The sequence below is a fragment of the Heterodontus francisci genome, chromosome 3, assembly GCF_036365525.1.
Source record: "Heterodontus francisci isolate sHetFra1 chromosome 3, sHetFra1.hap1, whole genome shotgun sequence".
NCBI lineage: Eukaryota > Metazoa > Chordata > Chondrichthyes > Heterodontiformes > Heterodontidae > Heterodontus > Heterodontus francisci.
The window spans coordinates 109,253,321-109,261,440 of NC_090373.1; the positions used below are offsets into that span (position 1 = coordinate 109,253,321).

Sequence of the window (8,120 nt, forward strand, 5' to 3'; positions counted from 1 at the left end):
TACTGATCTTCCAAGTCTGACAAGAACACGATCAGGGAGATTCATGAAGCCTCCTGACGGATTGAATCTGTGATGTCAGAGACTTGGGGGGAGAGAGGGTCGTAAGGTAAAAAATATATATGGACAAAGACTTGGGGGAGATGTAGTAAAGGGATCTGAAAGTATTAATGTTTGGGACAGTGTGAGTAACACGTCCCACTGTGGTGATGTCAGAGATCACATGTGGTAGAGACCCAAGAAGGAGAAACAGCATCATGTCAGCAGTGAGTTAAACCTGCTTAAGAGAAAGTGTAAATAGCTCCTGAAATGTAATAAATGAGTTATTGTTTAAAACCTTACAAAGACTCGGTATTCTCTACAAGCTAGAGGAATCAAACCTATCTATTTGCAGCAACAATATCCAACACTGTTCACCTTGAAGAAATTATTCCCTGAATGGACAGAACGTGACTGGCCTTTCGTACTCAGGTTCTATGGATAGAATAGCTCAATGCATGAATCAGGCATTAACATTGTGAAAAGAGCTGATTTGCATGAGATAGCATTTGTAAATTTTCTGGATAGAAAACCCACTCTATTTTGTTAGTAAAGTTGACTTTAAAAAAAAATTTGTTGTGTGTAACTTTAACACAGATTATTCAGGTAATGTATGGACATCAATAACATTTGCATATAAAAACAGAAAGTGCTGGAAAAACTTAGCAGGGCTGGCAGCATATGTGGAGAGAGAAGCAGAGTTAACATTTCAGTTCAGTGACCCTTCTTCAGAACTGGCAAATATAAGAAATGTAAAAGATTTTAGGCTGCATTTACTGACAACGCAACCACTAGGTGGCACTGCACGGGCAAATTCACAAATGCAGCCTGTGTCACTAAAACGTCACAGTCTGCGATGTTCAGGCAGCTGCCAGGACTAAAGATGGCGCTGCTCAAATAATCACACAAAGGCAAAGTAAACACATGGCAGTACACAATGGCCGGAGAGAGTGAGCGGGCCGGGGGGTGGTGAGCGAGCAGGCGGGGAGGGGGGGGTGGCGAGCGGGCGGGCGGGCGGAGGGGTGGAGAGTGAGCAGGTGGGGGGTGCAGAGCGGGAGAGTGAGCGAGCTGGCAGGTGGGGGGTGGAGAGTGGGCTGGGGGAGGTGGAGGGAAGGAGGAGAGCGCACCCGTACCCACTAAGGTCTTCGGCCGCTCTCCCCCCCCCCCCAGCCTCTCCCCGCTTCCCCGCGTAGCGCAATGATGTCATATGTGCATGCGCCAACCAGTCCTGGCAATCCGGAACGTTGTGCAGGCGCAGACAGCAGGAGCCCATTTGCGCATGTGCATAGCGTGGCACAGTCTGATGACATCAGCGGCCGGCTGCGTTGTCAAGAATCACTTTGAAGATTTTAAGCAAGGAAAGTGGGTGTGGGATAAGAGATGACAAAAGATAAGGTATTGATAGGACAAGGTCACAGAATAGCTGACCAGAAGGTCATGGAGCAAAGGCAAACAATATGCTAATGGTGTGCTGAAAGACAAAGTATTAGTACAGATAGGGTGTTAATGGACTGAAAACTGAACAGCCACAAGCACAAACATGAAAAAAAGTGGGTAGGCACAGTAGAAACATACTGAACAAACTAAAATAAAATAATCACAAAAAAAATATCTAAAGACATTTCGACTAAAGACTAAAGAATAACATAATAACATTTGCATGACTTGGATTACGACATGTAGATCTTATAAATGGTTGCAATTTCAATTTTAAGGATTGCAATCAGCCATGTGAAATTATAAACAGACAGTCTTAGGGCTGGAGCCAACAGAATAGAAAGTAATAAATTGAGGATAGCTTAAGAAGGCAACAAGTATGTGAACAGCACTGAACTTGCAACTGCACTTTCAAAATCCCATCTATCTAGCCTCTGGCCTTCCTTTTACCACAACATTTCTGCAGCTACTGACTTGCTCAACCATACCCTCACCTTCATCTTTGATGCCCCAGTCCCTCATTAGACCATTACTCTCTCGCACCCTGGCCGTACCCCCGGTACGATCCTCAACTCCACTCTCTTAAATTCATGGGTCACAGACTTGAAAGGATATGGCGGACAACTGGTTTCGCTATCCACCGCCAGATCTGGCTGGACCACTTGAAACATACTCAGGTTCTTCTCATGGCTGCTGAAATGCAAAGATAACCCCCGACTTCTTTTCTCTCCTGCAAACCATCTTCTTAAACCCCTCTCCCCTGTGTCTCTCCACCCTCACCTCCAACAATAAGTGTAAGGAGCTCATGGACTTCTCTGTCACTAAGCTCAAGACCATCCGATCAGCTGCCTCTGTCATGTCCGTTTCCTTCCACTAGCCCACCTGGCCAAAATTTCTATAATGCTCCCCTGCCCCCTGCCCTAGCCCTGAATTTGCATCTTTCTCTAGTTTCTCTCCTATCTCTCCTCATGCCCTCTCTGAGCTCATCTTGTCCATGAGACCCACCTCCTGCTCCCTCGATCCTATCCCTACTAAAATGCTGACCACTCAGCTGCCCCTCCTGGTCCTCGTGTTGGTTGATATTGTTAACAGTTCTCTTTCATCAGGTGTTGTCCCTCTCTCCTTCAAATCTGCTGTCATCACCCCGGTCCTCAAAAAAAACAACCCTTGACCCCACTGCCCTTGTAAACTACTGTCTCATCTCCAAGCTCACTTTCCTATCCAAAGTCCTTGAATGTGTTTGTTGCCTTCCAAATCCATTCCCATCTTTCCCAGAACTCCATGCTTGAATCCCTCCAATCAGGTTTCCGCCCCGTCACAGTACTGAAACAGCTCTTATCAAACTCACAAATTACATCCTATGTGACTGTGCCAAAGATAAATTTTTCCTACTCGTCCTGTCTGCAGCCATTGATATGGTTGACTGCACCATTTTCCTCCAACGCCTGTCCACTATTATCCAGTTGGGTAGGACTGCTCTCACCTGCTTCCATTTTCATCTATCTAATTGCAGCCAGAGTATCACTTGCAATGGTTTCTCTTTCTGCTCCCACACCATTACCTCTGGTGTTCCCCAAGGATCTATCCTTGGCCCCCTCCTATTTCTCATCTACATGCTGCCCCTCAGTGACATCATCCGAAAACACAGCTTTAGTTTTCACATGTACACTGACAACACCCAGCTCTACCTCACCACCACTTCTCTCAGCTCCACTACTGTTGCTAAACTATCAGACTGCCTATCCAAAATCCAGTACTGGATGAACAAAGATTTCCGAGAATTAATTATTGGGAAGACTGAAGCTGTTGTCTTCGGTCTCCACTCTAAACTCCGTTCCCTAGCTATCAACTCCATCTATCTCCCTGGCAACAGTCTGAGATTAAACCAGTCTGTTCACAACCTTAGTGTCACAATTGACCCCAAGATTAGCATCCGACCACATATTCACATCATTGATGAGACCGCCTATTTCCACCTCCATAACATCTCCAGACTTCACCAGTCTCAGCTTCTCTGCTGCCAAAACCCTCATTCATGCCTGCATTTCCTCTAGATTTCAGGAATCCAATGCACTCCTGGTTGGTCTCATACATTCTACCCTCCGTAAACTTGAAGTCATAAAAACTCTGTTGCCTGTGTCTTAACTTGCACCAAGTCCTTTTCAGTTATCACACCTGTGCACGCTGGCCTATATTGGCTCCTGGTCGAGCAATATTTTGATTTTTAAAATTCTCACCCTTGTTTTCAAATCCCTCCATGGCCTCGCCCCTCCCTATCTCCTCTAGCCCCACAACCGTCTGAGATATCTGTGCTCCTCTAATATTGACCTCTTGAACATTCCCGATTTTAGGCGCTCCACCATTGGTGGCTGCACCTTCAATTACTTTGGCCACAAGCTCTAGAATACTCTCCCTACACCTCTCTGCCTCTCTATCATTTTCCACCTTTAGGACGCCTTTAAAATCTATCTCTTTGACCAAGCTTTTGCTCATCTGACCCAATATCTCCTTATGTGGCTCCAATATTTTGTTTTTTAATGTTCCTATGAAGCACCTTGGAATGTTTTATTATGTTAAAGGTGCTATACAAGTTATTGTTGCTGTTGAACACTGCGTAAGAAGCAAACTCACCCAGTTAGCAGCTCCTTGTGGATGCGGTCCTCGAGAACAAGCAAAGCTTGAACAGCTTGACCCCGATTGCCTACTGCTGGGGACAGAAATAAGGAACTATGAACATTCTGAAATGATGTTGAAGGACAGAAGGTGAACAAAATAAAAGGGAAGTGGACACAAAATCTTGAGCCAAGTTGCTTGCATGAATGAGTGCTCATTATTATAGGATGTGGTAGATTGCCAAGCATACTTTGTGAATGTCATTATGATCAGCAGTAAAATGTATCTTTTCATTGAAGTAAAATCCATTAAGAGAAACTGCAATCTACCATAGTAAGATATTATTATATTATTACAAGTAACAATGGTGCTTAATGTAAACTATCTCAAAATAAAGGACACAGACAAAATGCAATGAGGCAGAAAAATCTAGATTTTTTAAGTACCTTTTCTTCTTTTTCTTATCTGTCTGTTTCTGCTCCTGCAGCTAACATAGCTCAGATAACTGTCGAGTACCGAACCCAAGCAATACTGCTCACCGCAGCCAGTTCAGCCTATTTACAAGAGATAAGTGGTTGTGTCACTTGTTTATTTATAAATTTCCTGTAGCAGTTGCATCAAAAGCAGACTGAGTTTAAAGCTGAGACTCACAACTGTAAAAGTTGAATTGGCATATTCAATCGGGTACAACTTCTGATTTTTTTTCTCAGAGAATGAATGTTGTTAGTGGTCCGAAGCCTTGACAGCTTTGAAACGGTCAACAACATTTTTAATTGCTATGTTTTAAACGTGTTGCTTTAAACGTGTAGTCATAAATTTAACTGGTTCTTCCAGAACAGTCAAAACAGTTTGTAAGCATATCGAACATAGTAGCATTCTGGTTGTTACTGGACTAGTAATCCAGAAGCCTAGACTAATGATCTGGAGACAATAATTCAAATCCCACCACAGCTGCTAGGGAATTTTAATTCAATTAATTAAAATAAAAAAATAATAAAATCTGGAATTTAAAAAAAGCTATCAATAATCATGACCGGGAAACTACCAGATTGTGTTAATTAATAATAAAAACAAGAAATGCTGGAAATACTCAGCAGGTCTGGCAGCATCCATGGAGAGAGAAGCAGAGTTAACATTTCAGGTCAGTGACCCTTCTTCAGAACTGGCAAATATTAGAACTGTGACAGGTTTTAAGCAAGTAAAGCGGGGATGGGGCAAGAGATAACAAAGGAGAAGGTGTAGATAGGACAAGGTCACAGAGAATAACCGACCAGAAGGTCAAGGAGCAAAGGCAAACAATATGTTAATAGTGTGTTGAAAGACAAAGCATTAGTACAGATAGGGTGTTAACGGACTGAAAACTGAACAGCCGCAAGTACAAACATGAAAAAAAACTGTGGGTAGGCAAACTGAACAAACTAAGACGAAATAAAATAAAACAAACACAACGAAAAAAGAAAAAAGAACTAAAAATAAATGTAAAATGGGGGGCCCGTCATGCTCTGAAATTATTGAACTCAGTGTTCAGTCCAGCACGCTCTAGCGCGTCTAATCGGTAAATGAGGTGCTGTTCCTCGAGCTTGCGTTGATGTTCACTGGAACACTGCAGCAATCCCAGGTCAGAAATGTGAGCATGAGAGCAGGGGGGTGTATTGAAATGGCAAGCAACCGGAAGTTTGGGGTCATGCTTTCGGACTGAGCGGAGGTGATCCGCAAAGCGGTCACCCAGTCTGTGTTTGGTCTCCTCAGTGTAGAGGAGACCACATTGTGAGCAGCGAATACAGTATACTACATTGAAAGAAGTACAAGTAAATCGCTGCTTCACCTGAAAGGAGTGTTTGGGGCCTGGGATAGTAAGGAGATAGGAGGTAAATGGGCAGGTATTACACCTCCTGCGATTGCAGGGGAAGGTGCCGTGGGAAGGGGACGAGGTGGTGGGGGTAATGGAGGAGTGGACCAGGGTGTCGCGGAGGGAATGATCCCTTCGGAATGCTGACAGGGGAAGGAAGGGGAAAATGCGTTTGGTAGTGGCATCACGCTGGAGGTGGCGGAAATGGTGGAGGATGATCTTTTGGATATGGAGGCTGATGGGCTGGAAAGTGAGGACAAGAGGAACCCTGTCGCGGTTCTGGGAGGGAGGGAAAGGGGTGAGGGTAGAGGTGCGGGAAATGGGCCAGACACAGTTGAGGGCCCTGTCAACCACAGTGTGGGGTAATCTTCGGTTGAGGAAAAAGGAAGACATATCAGAAGCACTGTCATGGAAGGTAGCATCATCAGAGCAGATGCGTTGGAGTTGGAGAAACTGGGAGAATGGAATGGAGTCCTTACAGGAGGCAGGGTGTGAAGAAGTGCAGTCGAGGTAGCTGTGGGAGTCGGTGGGCTTATAATGGATATCAGTAGACAGCCTATCCCCAGAGATGGAGACAGAGAAGTCAAGGAAGGGAAGGGAAGTGTCGGAGATGGACCATGTGAAGGCGAGAGAAGGATGGAAATTAGAAGCAAAGTTGATAACGTTTTCCAGTTTGGGGTGGGAGCAGGAAACGGCACCAATGCAGTCATCAATGTACCGGAAAAAGAGTTGGTGGAGGGGGCCTGAGTAGGACTGGAACAAGGAATGTTCGACATATTCCATGCGGGTACCCATTGCAACACCTTTTACTTGAAGGAAGTGACTGGAGTTGAAGGAGAAGTTGTTCAATGTGAGAACAAGTTCAGCCAGGCAGAGGAGGGTGGTGGTGGATGGGGACTAGTTGGGCCTCTGTTCAAGGAAGAAGCGGAGAGCCCTCAAACCATCCTGGTGGGGGATGGAGGTGTAGAGAGATTGGACATCCATAGTGAAGAGGAGGCGGTTGGGGCCAGGAAACTGGAAATTGTCAAAATGACATTGGGCATCAGAAGAGTCACGGATGTAGGTGGGAAGAGACGGGACCAGCGGAAAAAAGATAGAGTCAAGATAGGAAGAAATAAGTTCAGTGGGGCAGGAGCAGGCTGACACAATGGGTCTGCCAGGACAGTCCAGCTTGTGGATTTTGGGAAGGAGGTAGAAGTGGGCTGTCCGGGGTTGTGGGACTATGAGGTTGGAAGCTGTAGAGGGAAGATCTCCAGAGGAGATGAGGTCAATGACAGTCCTGTGGACAGTAGCTTGATGTTCAGTGGTTGGGTCATGGTCCAGAGGGAGGTGGGAAGAAGTGTCTGAGAATTGGCGCTGAGCCTCTGCAAGGTAGAGGTCGGTATGCCATACAACAACAGCACCACCCTTGTCTGCAGGTTTGATGACCATGTCGGGGTTGGACCTGAGAGAATGGAGTGCCTGAAGTTCAGAGGAGGACAGGTTAGAGTGAGTGAGGGGGGCAGAGAAATTGAGATGACCAATGTCTTGCCGACAGTTTTCAATGAAAAAATCAAGAGTGGGTAAGAGGCGGGGGAGGGGTCCAGGTAGAGGGAGAATGCTGGAGGCGGACGAATGGGTCTACTGATTGGGGGAAGGACTCCTGGTCAAAGAAGTGAGCCCGGAGGCGGAGGCGACGGAAGAAGAGCTCAATGTCATGCCGAGCGCAAAATTCATTGAGGTGGGGGCATAAAGGCGTAAAGAAATCTTAAATTGATTATTTATCCCATTAATGGAAGATTGATTGTAATCTCTATGCAGGTTTTCCTTTCCTCACTAACAGGAATTTCCTTTTTCCCCTGTATCATCCAAAAGCTGTAAACAAGTGTTATACATTTCGCTGTGGCAAAGGCACCCAACCAAATTAACATGTCCAAAATTTAAATAGTTACAAGGAATTATCAGAACATTTTAATTGATTTCTGGTGGTCCTGTTTGAGAGTATTCTTTTTATTTAAACAGTGAGCACTTATGACAACATAAGCTGAGTGGCTTGAAGGATTTGTTTCAGTCTGACAGTGTGAAGAAGCTGAATCAACATCAGTGGAGATACACAGATGATATCACTATTGGTGGTAAGTTGTACAGCTCCACATCACCACATAAAAATGGCAATCTCAGTGTTCAAGTTAATACAAGCTAAGTG

General features: G+C 45.1%; 1 protein-coding gene across 1 annotated transcript in view; it reads right to left on the bottom strand.

Moving 5' to 3' along the window:
- Positions 1-4,549, bottom strand: part of LOC137359547 (synaptotagmin-like protein 2) — a 294,080-nt gene extending 289,531 nt beyond the window's left edge. The window contains exons 1-2 of the mRNA XM_068025421.1: positions 4,533-4,549; positions 4,105-4,177 (exon numbers count right to left, since the gene is read on the bottom strand). The gene's annotated coding sequence lies outside the window, so the exon portion shown is untranslated. The remainder of the gene's footprint in view (positions 1-4,104; positions 4,178-4,532) is intronic.
- Positions 4,550-8,120: the final 3,571 nt, after the last annotated feature.